At 42.2% G+C, this 13,492-nt stretch overlaps 1 protein-coding gene across 1 annotated transcript in view; it reads left to right on the plus strand.

Moving 5' to 3' along the window:
• Positions 1–13,492, plus strand: part of SNX9 (sorting nexin 9) — a 71,094-nt gene that overhangs the window by 26,236 nt on the left and 31,366 nt on the right. The gene's annotated exons all lie outside the window — the stretch shown is intronic.

Here is a 13,492-nt window from a genome sequence, read left to right on the forward strand (position 1 = left end):
AACTGTACTGCTAACGTTAATAGGAGAGAGAGGAGGAGAGTGTGCACCTGGATGAAGCCAAGGCCATGCAAGTTACTGGAGCGCTGGGCGGAGGAGCAAATTCCCTCCGGCTAGTGTGTTTGGGTCTTTCGTTTTCCTGTTTTTTCACAGCAGGATGTTGCATGGTGAGGACTTTATGTCAAGTTATTTCTAATTTTCTCAAGGTTTTTTTTTTTTTTTTCTGTAACTGCAGTTTAGTTTATATATATTTTCTAGAAAAACAGCAGATCTTGATTTGAAGTAGTTTCTTCAGCTTCTGACACGTATCTGGTAGTTTGTTGCAGTGGCTTATTGCTAATAGGGATTTAATTTATATGCTAAGCAGTCTCACTTCCACTTTGGTCTGTTAGGCCTTTCTCCCAGATCAGAGAGCTCTCTAGTGTATGGTATTTTCTCCTGCAAAAATTCTATGGCTAATTGTCTGCTTGATTAAGAAATTCTGTTTGTTCTGTCTGTCTGGTCTAAGACACTTTTCCTGCCCTCAAAAAAACCAAACCAAAACCACCTCTATTCTGCAGTCTCTTTGATCTTGTGCCTTGTCTGTAAAATGTGTGCATTGCTCCTGTGTACATCACATGATGTCAGACAGGTTTGACGTTGGTATTCTGGTGCAGAAAAGCCTGATATAGTGAAAGATTGCATTGACTCCTGTAATATTGCATCAGGATGTTATACTGAGTTGCTCATCCCCTGCATACTGGCTTCTCTTTTAGAGCCATTTCTTGTAAGAATATGATTTTTCTACTTTGTGGGTATGACCCTTCTTCCTAAATGTATTACTCTGCATTTGGTTGTTATAACATTTACATTGTTTAACATGTGTTTGCTCAGGCACTTTGGATTGATCTGTGTTCAGTTGCACAGTTGCAAGCAACTGACTTTTTTCAAGTGCCTTAATGAGTGACTAGGTCAATATACAAAGCTCTTCATCTTAAATGAAACTTGTGTGTTCAGGTTATGGAGAGAAAAAAAAGACGACCAGTTAGGTGTCAGTGTAAAAAAGAATTGATGCTGGAGGTGGCACAGTAGTAAGAACTAAAATGTTCGTAGATGTAGTCTGGTGGACTGAATAAGAAATAGCAGCATTCCTAAATGCTGATATATTATGCCATCTATCATATTTTATAGTAACATGGGGGGCTACAAGTTTGTTACAAAAAGACTTTATAAGAGCACTTCTAAATACATGGGATGTTTTGGGATTTTTCTTGCTACTACTGTATTGAAGAGATTACTTTCTATAAACTTTAAATCACTTTAACATACATGTAATTACACAACATCCCCACCCCCCAATTTCAGTAAGTCAAAAGATGTTTTAATTCTTAAAATTCCTTCCATTCTTCTAACAGTAAGTAAAAAAGCAGGTTTTTGGATAGTTTTTCAGTACCAAGCCTTATTAAAAATAATAGACCTGGCTGAGTGGAAATGTGTGAGTGTGGCAGTTTTTTGGGTTTCTTTTTTAAGAGACCAGTTAAGCCACAGTGATGTGGTTTAACCCTGGTCAGTAGCTCAGCCCCACACAGCTGCTCACTCATTCCCCCGCCAATGGGATGGGGGAGAGAATCAGAAGGGTAAAAGTCTTGAAACTTGAGTTGGGATAAAGACAGTTTAATAGGTAAAGCAAAAGCCATGCACGCAAGCAAAGCAAAACAAGGAATTCATTCACTGCATCCCCTCAGCAGGCAGGTGTTCAGTCATCTCCAGGAAAGCAGGGCTCCATCATGCATAATGGTTACTTGGGAAGGCAAAACGCCATCACTCCGAACGTTCCCTGCTTTATCCTTCTGCCAGCTTAATATGCTGAGCATGACATCACATGGTATGGAATATCCCTTTGGTCAGTTGGGATCAGCTGTCCTGGCTGCGTCCCCTCCCAGCCTTTTGTGCACCCCCAGCCTATTTGCTGGCAGAGCAGAGTGAGAAACAGAAGGCCTTGATACTGTGAGAGCACTGTTCAGTGATAACTAAAACATGCCTGTGTTATCAACACTGTTTGGGTCACAAATCCAAAACGTAGCACCATACCAGCTACTTTGAAGAAAATTAAAAATAAAACTAAGACAGAAAAACATTATAGACAAAGTTTGCATTCAAATATAACTGGTTGCACTGGTTTTGGTTGGGAAAGAGTTAAAGTTCTGAACTGGTTAGCCTGTCAGTTTAGCAATATATCGCAAATGGCAATGTGCTTCTGACAGGGCTTTAAAAAATTCCAAAAAATGTATTTTTTTTTTTTTAGCTTTATGGATTGTATTTTTGCTGGCATATCTTCATCTGTCCTGGTAGGTCTGGGGAGATGACTGCTTTTCTTAAGTAGCAATGCTGCCTGTAAGACAGAACCCTAAATCATTACAGTTTGCTTTCCAGGCAAACAGGAGCTTTTCGTTTCCTACTCTGGAATCCATACCTTTTTTGCATTAAGAAAACATCAGCAGCTCAAACACTGCCCTGCTCCCTGTCTGTCCTTTTCTAAGAAGGCTTTTTGTTGTTGTTTAGTAAATAATCTTCTGAAAAGTAATTCATAAGCAATAACTAAAACCAGCTGCTTTTACTTGCTTTTCTTCACTGAGAAAGATACAACAATCACAGCAAAACTTTAGTTTTGTACCTTACCTGGATGTAAAGTGACAATAGAAAAGGGGCACAGAGGTACTTCCTAAGGAGAAGAGAAAAGAGAATTCCACGTTACACTCGGCAGCTCACTCTTCCCCAGCTCATTCCTTGCATCAGTAGTGTCTCAGCAATAGCTGCCTTAGTAAAGCTTGCAGCTGCTCTTTTGAAGAACTACCTATAGAAGATATTGGGGAGATGAAAGCAATCAGGGGAAGCAATGAAGCTAATTACACACAAACAAGGGGAAGAAATGACTCAAGGCAACTATTTATACACTCAGAAGAAGAAAAGCAGATAGGACAATTTAATGTTACATCTGTCTATAACATTTGTGGTTTAGTGTCTGAAAAGCCTTTAAAAAATTATTGAACAAAATACAATTTAGGTAACTTAGTTGCCAAGGATGGGGGCTGTTGCATAGCTTTTGCATGGGTCTGGTGCTGTTTTGACCTTGTAGCCCTTGGACAGAGGAAGCAAAGGGAATGAGAAATCTTTCTTCTCTGTCAATCCACTGTTCCTCTGAGCAGCAATGAGGTTGCTAATTTTAGACTGTCATTTGGAACAACCATTGAGTTAAGTGTATCAGCACGTTTTGTCTGTTTGCTAGAATTCCATATATAAATATTAAAGTTACTTGTAAACTCTGAGGGTATTAGAATAACACTGGCAATAATGGCACTGAAATGAATATAAATTATGGCAGGTTAAACCAAATAAACATCTTGAAATACACTGAACACAAAATTTCTCATTTCTGATGAAAAAGGAGTGGTATGTTTTTCTCTTGTAGTATTTATTTGATGGAGAGTTGCTTCCAGGGCCTGTAACAAGAATGGATATCCTTTTTCACAGTTTTAAGTAGTGTTTCTCTTTGCAGTTCACCAAGAGGTTGTTAGCTTGATGGCATGTGGAGCCTTCATAATTAAAGTATGTATGGAAATACAAACATTAATGTAAAATTCATTCCAAGTAGTGTCCTCTAACTGGGTTTGGGGTTTTTTGGTGATCAACACTAGTGCTTCTCAAGTCACAGATGTACTTGCATTTATTTTGCACATGTTCCAGGCTCAGAAACTGCTGTTGTAACAGTGATTATCTCTCTTCATTCTAAACCCCAACTTGTGGTGGTTTTTCATTTCTCTAACTTAAAAGTTTTTAAAAGTTGTGAACAAATATCAGCTTTCTGTTTTAACAATAGGGTTTGTCTAAGTTATTTAGATTTCATCTAAATTAAATCTAAATTACAACTACATTGGCTCAAACTAGTTCTCCTTATTAAGAAGCTAAAACTGTATCTGCACAGCAGTCTCATTAGTGGTTTGTAAACAAAATATACATACAGTTTGCCATAATGTAGTCAGCTATTTATACCTGTGTAACATGCATGTTGGAACATAGGATAGAAATGCTATAAATATCAGTGTATTACATATTTTAGTCTGTATGGTTTCTCCTCCCTTCCCTCTAGATCTTAAAGTCAAGCCTTCCCCACCATCCCGTCCCCCGCCCCCCCCCTCCCCCGAGAATAGAAAACTAGTATTAAAAATGTATAAGTGGAATACTGCCTGTCTGTTTCAGGGTGGAAGTGGATCACCAGCTATGTTGACGTAAGAGCTGTAGATGTGGCTTCACAGTATTTAAGATATAAAAATAGTTCTTGCAGCTAACCATAAGTTGCATTTGTAGAGGAGTTTGTTCCCTTTTCTTGACACTGATTCTGTAATCACTGCCAAGCCTGCTTCTGCATGAAGATGACTCTAGCTCTTCTTACTTCTGGGTGAAATAAGTATCCTGAGAGTTCGCGTTTTTTTTGAATTACAGGTTTGTCAGTTAATTCCAGTGTGACCTTACTGAATCCATATGTTTTGTGTCTTCAGTTATGTTGTGGGTAGACCAGCAAGGCCCCATGAGTAGGTACAGGAAGCAACTAACAGAAACCTCTCGTGTTTGTATTGTTTTATCCAGTGGTAAGTGTGAAATCACTCAGGGTAGTTTCTCTCAGTGGAAGGAAGATAAGCTGCTACACGGTTGTTGAAGGGTATGGAAATGAATGGTCTGTCTTATGTGTAGAAAACCCTTTCCCTTCAGAAAACTGTGGGACTTCTGTATAGGCAGAATGAATAAATAGTAGTGAAAACACCTAGATTGGTGTGCAGGAGCTGAGGCAACTCTTAAGTTACCTTTTGAGTAGACATAAGTTGTTGAACGTGCATAAGGTAGACACTAAAGAAGCTTTTCCCAGAGCTTTACTTCATATCTTTTCCACTCTGCAGCTCAGTGTGGGAAAAGCAAATTTTCATGATTAAATTTGCATACCATAACTCCCCCCTCCAACTGCTATGACCAGCAATAAATGCTAAGATTGAAGAAAATAAATACAGTTCTCTTAAGAGTGCACTATTCTATTTATGTGGAAATTTTTACATGCATGTTATTGCATTCCTGTAACAGTGTTTCCATTCTCTGAGTCTCTGCATGTGCAGTAAAGTAGAAGTATTGTCATGGGAAATGTGACTCATTTGTGTTTGGTTGAGTCCAGTTTTTCTTGTTAAACCAGTATGCTAAACTACCTTATAAAATACGCAGCTGCCTTCACCATGGAAGTTACAATTGCTTATGGATTTTGGAAATTATTGTTTCCTTAACTAATAAACCTGAACTCTGCATAAATGTATATGTCTGTAAGATTAAGTGTGAAGTTGCTCTATGTGTGCATAAGCAATGTCTAGAAGTGCCTAGTGCAAAAGATATCTAAAAAGAAGTTCAAGCAAAACTGGTGGGTTAGAACTGTTCAGAATTGGAAAAAAAACAACAACAAAAAAAAACCCCAAACAAACACCCAACCAACCAAGAAACCCCACCCCAATGCAAAGTGTTTTATACTAGTTTGGCTTTCATGATTAGTACCTTCTAGTTCCTGGTACAGATAATGACTCTCTAACATCCTCCATTGCTACATGTAATTTGAAAGCAGCTCTTCCCCCCGCCCCCATCTCAATCGCAATATTGCATTCAGACCAGTGACAGGAATTTGTGACTAATTCTTGTTTAACCAAAGTACCAGGCAGTGACTCTCGTACAGTACTGGAAACAGTGGCTTGCTTGCTTTGAAATGAATTGCGTTCACATATTAAAAAATAACCATCCAGCATATGATGATGATTGTACTAATTCCTATTATGGAGCTGTCCTGAGCTGCTTTTTTTGTGGAATACTAAAGCTCGGGCAGCAAGTTTTTAAACTGAAGTACTTTGATCACTCCTCATCTCTTTGTACTGGTACCCTCTGGCAAAATCTGACTATTGAAATAGTCAGTTTTCCACAATTTGCAGTGTTTGTGTGTTCTTTTTCTTGTAGCTTTGATTTCATTTAACTTCTTGTTTTGTGAGGTAGCCTTGTGGTCTTGTAGCTTGTCATTGAGTATGTAAAGAATATTTTAACTTGCTAATGATGTCAATCTTATCAGCCCTCCTGTGAGTGTTTCTACTTGCTTGCACACTTGCAGTGGTATGCATGTGTTGCACGATCCCCTTCACCACAGCAGGGGGCTTACTGCAGTATATAGTTTCCTTTCTGATGTAAATTTTTTTTTATTGTTCACTGAGCACTTCTTATTTTAAGGTGGAATCGTTGGCATTTGTCACTCAAAGTGGTAACCTGAAAAGCCTTAGCCAGTAATAATCTTCAACTCCTCCTCCAAAAAAAAAAGGCTATGAGGGAAACCCCTGTTCTCTGTTCCCAAACAAAAATACAGAGCACTTTTCCCAAAAAGGAAGGATAAAGCCTTGTTTAATCTTCTTAGCCTGATTCTGGGATGTCTAGAGAACATCAGAGAGGAACAGGGACTCTTTCTTCCATTTCTGGCATTGCTGTGCCTGCAGCTTGGAAAGCTGTCTGAAATGTCCCATCTGTGTTTCAAGAAGAAACCATTATGGATTGAAATCAGCTCAAGAGAAGACAAGGATATAAAGAGGTGACTTGATTGCTATTTCCATGTGCAGGTCTGGGTAACAAAAACAGAAGCCTGAGAGAGCTCCATTGAATAAATATATATAGGATCTTTAGTGGCTGAAAGTTGAAACTAAGCAAACTTTATTTTAAAACAAGTAAATCATCTCCTTTAAGCAGTGAGGGTGACAATAGATTTGTGTTTTCCCCTCCTCTCATCCCATCCCGGAGAATTCTTTGCTCAAGTCTAAATTATCTATCTTTCTAAAAGACCATTTTGTACTTCAAACATGGCTTTTTTTGAGTTAAATCCTGGAAATCCTGTGCCTACACTGTGCAGAAGCAATACAGTCTTTAGTCTGCTTTGGCTGTGAATGACCTCACAGGTGAGAAAATGGGATTGGAAGTGGGAAAAGAGCAAAAAACTAACTGTTCTGCTTGGGCTTAAAAAGCCCAACTAGAACTTAACCTGGCTACTGCTGTTAAGGACAACAAAAAAAGTTTCTATAAATGCATTAACAACAAAAGGAGAGGACTAAGGATAATCTCTGTCCTTTGATGGACAGGGGTGGAAACATAGTGACAAAGGATGAGGAAAAGGGTTAATGCCGCCTTTGCCTCAATCTCAGTAAGACCAGTTGTTTCCTGAGTACCCAGCCCCTGTGCTAGTAGACAGGGGTGGGGAGCAGAATGAAGCCTCCTTAATCCATGGGGAAATAGTGAGTGACCTCCTTCAGCACCTAGACATACACAAGTCTATGGGGCCAGATGGGATCCACCCAAGGGTACTGAGGGAGTTGGCAGAAGTGCTTGCCAACCCACTTCCCATCATTTATCAGCACTCCTGGCTAATGGGGAGGTCCCAGTTGACTGGAGGTTAGTCAATGTGATACTCTTCCACAAGAAGGGCTGGAAGGAGGATCTAGGGAACTACAGGCCTGTCAGTCTGACCTCGGTGCTTGGGAAGATTATGGAACAGATCTTCCTGAGTATTATTACGTGGCACATGCAGGACAATGAGGTGATCAGGCCCAGTCAGCATGGGTTCATGAAAGGCAGGTCCTACTTGACACACCTAATCTTGTAGAATCACAGAGTGATGGGGTTGGAAGGGACCTCATCTAGTCCAACCCCCTGCCAGAGAAGTTTCACCTAGAGCAGGTTGCACAGAATGGTGTCCAGGTGGGTTTTGAATGTCTTCAAAGTCGGAGACTCTACCACCTCTCTGGGCAGCCTGTTCCAGTGCTCCCACCCTCAAAGTATAGAAGTTCCTCCTCATGTTTAGCTGGAACTTCCTATGTTCAAGTTTGTGCCTGTTACATCTTGTCCTATCACTGGGAACCACTGAAAAAAGACTGGTCCCATTTTCCTGGGACCCTCCCTTTAAGTATTTATAAGCATTGATAAGATCCCCCCCTTAGTCTTCTCCAAACTAAAAAGACCCAAGTCCCTCAGCCTTTCCTCATAGGATGTTCCAGTCCCTTAATCATCTTCGTAGCCCTTTTCTGGACCCTCTCCAGCGGTTTCCTGTCCCTCTTGAACCAGGGAGCCCAGAACTGGACACAGTACTCCAGATGTGGCCTCACCAGGGCAGAGTAGAGGGGGAGGATGACTCCCTCGATCTGCTGGCCATATTCTTCTTGATGCATCCCAGGATGCCATTGGCCTTCTTGGCCTCAAGGGCACATTGCTGGCTCATGGTCATCCTGTTGTCCACCAGGACTCCCAGGTCCCTTTCCACAGAGCTGCTCTGCAGTGTGTCAGTCCCTAACCTGTATTGATGCATGGGGTTATTCCTCCTCAGGTGCAGTACCCTACACTTGCCCTTGTTGAATTTCATAAGGTTTCTCTCTGCCCAACTCTCCAGCCTGTCCAAGTCACGCTGTAAGGTGGCACAGCCTTCTGGCATGTCAGCCACTCCTCCCAGTTTTGTGTCATCAGCAAACTTGCTGATGGTACACTCTATCCCTTCATCCAGGTCATTGATGAATATATTGAACAGGACTGGACCCAGTACTGACCCCTGGGGACACTACTTGTTACAGACCTCCAACTAGATTCTGTGCCACTAATCACAACCCTCTGAGCTCTATCTCTCAGCCGGTTTTCAATCCACCTCACTATTCATCTAACCCATGCTTTCTAAGCTTGCCTATGAGGATGATGTGGGAGACGGTGTTGAAAGCCTTGGTGAAGTCAAGGTAGACAACATCCACTGCCCTCCCATCATCTATCCATCCAGTCAAGCCATCGTAGAAGGCTATCAGATTAGTCATTCATGACTTCCCCTTAGTGAATTCATGTTGACTGCTTCTGATAATCTTCTTTCCTCCAGATGCTTTGAGACGATGCCCAGAACGAGCTGTTTCATCATCTTTCCAGGGATGGAGGTGAGGCTGATTGGTCTGTAGTTTACTTCTTGCCCTTTTTGGAGACTGGAGTGACATTGGCTTTCCTCCAGTCCTCAGGCACCTTGTCTGTTCTCCAGGACCTCACAAAGATGACAGAGTGGCCCAGCAATGACTTCTGCCAGCTCCCTCAGCAATTGTGGGTGCATCCCATCAGGACCCATGGACTTGTGGATATCCAATTTTCTTAACTGATCTCTTACTTAATTCTCTTCAACCAAGGGACAGTCTTCCTTCCTCCAGACTTTCTCTGTTATCTCCTTCTATGACAAGGTGACTCGCTTAGTGGATGAGAGAAAAGCTGTGGATGTTGTTTACCTGGACTTCAGTAAAGCCTTCGACACCGTTTCCCACTGCATTCTCCTGGAAACTGGCTGCTCATGGCTTGGATGGGTGTACTCTTTTCTGGGTGAAAAACTGGCTGGATGGCTGTGCCCAGAGAGTGGTGGTGAATAGAGTTAAATCCAGTTGGCAGCCGGTCACAAGTGGTGTTCCCCAGGGCTCAGTACTGGGGCTGGTTCTCTTTAATATCTTTATCAATGACCTGGATGAGGGGATCGGGTGCACCCTTAGTAAGTTTGCAGATGACACTAAGTTAGGCAGGTGTGTCTATCTGTTTGAGGGTAGGATGGCTCTACAGAGAGATCTGGAGAGGTTGGGTCGATGGGCTGAGGGCAATGGTGTGAAGTTCAACAAGGCCAAGTGCTGGGTCCTGCACTTAGGTCATAAAAATCCAATGCAGTGCTACATGCTTGGGGAAGAATGGCTGGAAAGCTGCGTGGCGGAGAAGGATCTGGGGGTGTTGGTTGACAGCTCGCTGAATATGAGCCAGCAGTGTGCCCAGGTGGCCAAGAAGGCCAATGGTATCCTGGCCTGTATCAAGAATAGCGTGGTGAGCAAGACTAGGGAAGTGATTGTTCCCCTCACGAGTACTGTGTTCAGTTTTGGGCCCCTCACTACAAGAAAGACCTAGAAGTGCTGGAGCGTGTCCAGAGAGGGGCAATGAAGCTGGTGAAGGGTCTGGAGAACAAGTCTTATGAGGAGTGGCTGAGGGAACTGGGGTTGTTTAGCCTGGAGGAAAGGGGGCTGAGGGGAGACCTTATCACTCTCTACAACTACCTGAAAGGATGTTGTAGCGAGGTGGGTGTCAACCTCTTCTCACTAGTAACAAATGATAGGACAAGACGAAATGGCCTCAAGTTATGTCAGGGGAGGTTTAGATTGTATATTAGGAAAAACTTCTTCGCAGAATGGGTTGTCAAGCATTGGAACAGGCTGCCCAGGGCAGTGGTTGAGTCGCCATCCCTGGAGGTATTTAAAAGATGGGTAGATGTGATGCTGAGGGACATGTTTTAGTGGTGGTTTTGTCAGTATTAGGTTGATGGCTGAACTTGATCTTAAAGGTCCCTTCCAACCTAAACAAGTCTATGATTCTATGATTCATGGTAGTAACTCAGCTCTTCCACTGGTGGTTTGATTTTTATTTTTTTTTTCCCCTGCTGAGAAGGACTTGGGGGTACTGGTGGGTGAAAAGCTGGACATGAGCTGACAATGTGCGCTTGCAGCCCAGAAAGCCAAAAGAAGCATGGCCAGCAGGTCAAGGGAGGTTATTCTGCCCCTTACTCTGCTCTTGTGAGACCTCAGCTGGAGTACTGCATCCAGCTCTGGAGCCCTCAGCAGGGGAAAGACATAGTCCTGTTAGAGCACGGCCAGAGGAGGACCACAAAAATGATGAGAGGGATGGAGGACCTCTCCTGTGAAAACAGGCTGAGAGAGTTGGGATTGTTCAGCCTGGAGAAGAGAAGGCTCCAGAGGGACCTTATTGCAGCCTTTCAGTACTCAAAGGGGGCCTGCAGGAAAGATGGGGACAAACTTTTTAGCAGGGCCTGTTGCAATAGGACAAGAGGTAACGACTTTAAAGTAAAAGAGGGAAGATTTAGACTAGACATAAGGAAGAAATTCTTTACAATGAGGATGGTGAAACATGGGAACAGGTTGCCCAGAGAGGTGTTAGATGCACCATCCCTGGAAACATTTGAAGGTCAGGTTGGACAGGGCTCTGAGCAGCCTGATCTAGTTGAAGATGTCCCTGCTCATTGCAGGGGAGGTTGGACTAGATGACCTTTAAATGTCCCTTCAACCCAAACTATTTTATCATTCTATTCTATTCTATGAAAGCAAAGAGTGTCCATTGGGTGTGCCTTGGCTTTATGTGGTTTGTGAGCAGGCTCCTTTGCAGGGACTACTTTATGAAGGGGGCAGTGGGGCTAGGAGTGGAGGTGCTGAGTGATGGCTTCCTCTGGAAGGAAGCGAGATGACAGGAGCATCTGAAGAACAAATGGGTTCCTTGGACAGAATTGCTACTGCCTCCTTGTCAGCTGCTTCTGAGGGTCCTCTCTCCTGTTGCTTTCATGTATTTGTCTACAGGAACTTTCTAGTATGTGAGCCCATATGGCTGATTATCCCTTAAAGTCTAGCCCATCTCTACACTCTTGCTTTTCCTAGAGGATTTCTTTAAGGAGAATACATGTTTAAATTGTACAATATAAAAGAGGGCCTGCCTTCAGGAGTGAAAGAAGTGACCAGGACCACAATGTATCTCCTAATGTACATGCTTGCTCTATGGTAAATACAGCATAGTGAAGGCAGTTCTGTCATTGCTGCAGAGTAGGCTTTTAGCCCTTCACATTTCTTCCTGGAGGAAAAAAAGCTTGATTTTTAAAGTGACTGTCTATATTCACTTACTTTTTTTCTTTACGTGTCTGTTCAGAGGTTGTTATCCAAAGAACTTGAGTTGAGTGTGATGTCTGAGTATGTCTAAGGCTTTGTCTCCATGCAGGTAACTAATGCAGCTATAAAACTGGAGAGGTATGGTCATCCCTGTGAGCTATTCAGCTGAACCACCATGACTCTTGTAGTTTCTGTCATTCCTCTGTGCTGCCTTTCTCTTTTCAACCCCTCTTCATAAGTGTAACACTTCTCATTGCAGTTTTTGCTGTCCAGGATTTCCCTTGGTCTGATCAGACTTACTTTTTCTTCTCGTAGCTTCTGCATGGCTTCTATCTCAGAGTAGATTTCAAGGGTATTTGTTATGGTTGGAGGTCATAATTTTTGATGGCATAGTTACCTAGATCTTTTTAGGTACTCAACTTAGTTTTAGCATCTGAACATCATGTTTGGTTTGGTGTTTGTCCCTCAGGAGTAGAATGGATCTATTTGTCCATCAGAAGCATCCATTAATATGAGGAAGGAATCTGCCAGGAACAACTTAGTTGGCCAAGAGGTCAAAAAAAGACTTTTAGACAGTGCAGAGAGATGCCTCAGTGACTTATCTTAGCTTTACTGTCTATAACTTTTGATTCTGCAGAAAATAGCAAAGATGTCACTTCCTGTTTAATTCATGATTCATTTGGTGAAGACACTGACATTCCACCCCCAAGCTGAGGATTTTCCTGTTGGGGTTGAATTTTTTCTTCATAATAATTAGATCTTCAAAAACATACTAGGCTTCTTGCCCCCCCCCCCCCCCCCCCAGTAATGATCTATTTCTATAGTGAGTTTGAATCTGACCCTAACGGAAGACTCTTAAAATATTTAGTAATGTGTTTCCTCTGTCTGTTCCCCAAATAGGCTTTTTGTAGTGTTTTTTCTCCTAGAACGGTAGTAGCAAGTCTACAAAAGGGAAAATCAGCTGCCTTTAAGGAGCTTATTCTTGATTTTAATCTGAGTGCACTTGGTTGATGTTACCTCGAGGAGCAGAGAGATGTGGTGTTTCATTTGAAGTTTGATTAGTTTCTTAATTATGCATGGTGTGGCATTTCTTTCTATGCGCTTGCATTTGAGATTGCTCGCATACTTGGATGTTAGGTGTGCTGTATCAAGCTATATTGACTAAACAGCTTCTTGCAAGGACTCTTCGTCTTTCTTGTGCTGACTAAAGAGAGATCAGAGGATTATCAATTTCAGTTATGGAAAACTAAAGGTGTGAGAACATGTAATTTAATCACTTACAAAATAGTTGCTGGCTTAATTAGGGTTTATTCAACCAGAGCTAAGCCACACAAATGGTTTCTCATATGGAATTTGTCAGCTGCTGACATCTACAGATCCCTTTTAATAAATGCTGTTTCATTACTTGGCCCTCCACAGTGCTATCAGACCTTGAGGATGGCAGGCGTGATTCCTGAGCCCTTCTCCATGTTTACTGATTTTTGGCTACTACTTATAAGTGTTCACGGTGTGTGTATATGTAGGCAAACATCTGAAGAAAGGTGAAAGATCTGTAAATGCTCTGAGATGTGTTGTACGTATCTCTGTGTGTGTGTGTGTATATATATTCCTAACTGATCTCTTACCCTCTTCCCAGTGCCTCAGAAAGAAATGTGGACCCTTTGGCTGAAAGAAGCTGAATGGGAATAGCATATCCCACCCCTGTGGGCAATATGCCTAGGGGCAAGAGCTTACCCCAGAGCTTTCTTGGA

This window comes from Vanellus vanellus, assembly GCF_965231255.1.
Source record: "Vanellus vanellus genome assembly, chromosome: 3".
Lineage (NCBI taxonomy): Eukaryota > Metazoa > Chordata > Aves > Charadriiformes > Charadriidae > Vanellus > Vanellus vanellus.